Below are 1,965 nucleotides of genomic sequence, written 5' to 3' on the forward strand. Positions count from 1 at the left end.
TTTTTCTGCAAAGAAATAAACAGTGAATTGCTCTAAAAGTGATTTTTTTTTTCGTGTGTTTTTTGTGAAGAAGCTTTCTGTGACTACAAGTGGCTGAAATGAGTTTTCTCTGAAGGGTGGCTGGACACTCCCTTAGAGATAGGGTGAAAAGCTCGGTCACCCGGAGAGAGCTCGGAGTAGAGCCGCTTCTCCTCCGCATTGAGAGGAGCCAGTTGAGGTGGATCTGATCCGGATGCCTCCTGGACGCCTCCCTGGAGAGGTGTTTTGGGCATGTCCCACTGGGCGGAGGCCCCGGGACACGTTGGAGAGACTGTCTCTCGGCTGGCCTGGGAACGCATCTGGTTCCCCCCAGAAGAACTGGAGGAAGTGGCTGGGGAGAGGGAAGTCTAGGAATCCTTGGTTAGACTGCTGCCCCCACGACCCGTGCCCGGATGAACGGAAGAAGATGAATGGATGGAGGAAACCCTCTATTAAGATTTTTGAAGTGACCCAGAAAGCCATAGAGAGTCTGCTGGTGCTCTACAGACTGATGGTATTTGCAAAAAGGCAACTGACAAACACCACATTGGTTTAAATATTTAATATTCAAAGAACTCAGTTCTTCTCATTTATTCACAGATTCTCTGTCTTGCTGCTGCTGTTCTTCATTCCTCTCTCTACCAGAGCAAACCTCCATCTCTCCAGATGTTCCTCCACCTGATCTCTGATATCACTGCAGTCATCTGCAAACATGATGATCCTCAGAGATTCCTGTCTAACCTCATCTGTCAGTCTGTCCATCACCACACAAACAAGAAGGAACTCACAGCTGATCCTTGGTGCATTCCCACCTCCACCTTGATCTCTGCTTCATCTACAGACAGTTCCTGATGTACACTTTCTCCAGATCTACAAAGACTCAAAGCAGCTCCTTCTGACCTTTTCTGTTCTCCTCCAGAAACCTCACAAAGATTTCATCTGCGGTTCAATAAAATGAAGAAACAGAGAGAAGATCCAAAACACACCAACACTGGAGGTTCAGAAATCTTCTCCTTCAGTACAGACTGACAATGAACCATTGACAGAATGTACAAAAGCAGCTGTAACAAAAATGCCTTACCTCTGGTTCCGACAAAATAAAGGGAATTCAATCACCATTTTGCCGCAATAGAGACATCACCATGCCGTAACTGAAGTAGGCAGTGATTGGTCCGAGTCAGTCAGAGTCAACATTTCCATGGCAACCACTCGCTAATCAGGAGTAAGCTTGCTGGAAGTCCACACCCTTCTACTGAAATCAGGCTTGGAGGAATCTGTCAAACATTTCAAAGAGTTGATGTTTGGGTCAGCAGACACCACACGCTTTAACTGAGGCATTTGATTGGCCAGTAACTTTAATTATGTGCGATAAAGAAAAAAATATCAAGAGTTAAAAAATTTACAAGTATAACAAAACGATATCCTTCCAAGTCAATGCCTCACAACCCTGAACCATTTCAAAGCCAAGTGATTCAGTTTGGTTCCAAAAACTTTGCTTTCTCCATCACTACTAAATATCTAACTAGACGGCCAGAAACACAGAGACCTGGATATCACTCAATCGCTCGGCCTGAGACTCTGGTTGTGGGTGATTCCACTGTAAAAGATGTTCAGTGGTTCTGCAGCAGGAACACTAAAGTCCTGTGTTTTCCAAACGACATGGTCAGTGACATGCAGGAGAGATTACTGCAAACTGTGGCAAAGTATCCGACAGTACAAAACATTGTACTACACACAGGGTCAAATGATGTGTCCAAGTAAAAATCTGAAGTTTTAAAGCAAGACTTCAATGGACTGATAAGAACTGTGAGCTCCATGAATGCAGCTGTCTTTATCAGCTGTCCCATTCCAACAATTCAAGGAGGAGAAGAGAGATTCAGCAGGCTGTTGGCACTGAACAGGTGGCTTTCTGCGACATGTGGTGACACCGGAATTCATTTCATCAAC

The sequence above is a fragment of the Oryzias melastigma genome, linkage group LG3 (genome assembly GCF_002922805.2).
Source record: "Oryzias melastigma strain HK-1 linkage group LG3, ASM292280v2, whole genome shotgun sequence".
Lineage (NCBI taxonomy): Eukaryota > Metazoa > Chordata > Actinopteri > Beloniformes > Adrianichthyidae > Oryzias > Oryzias melastigma.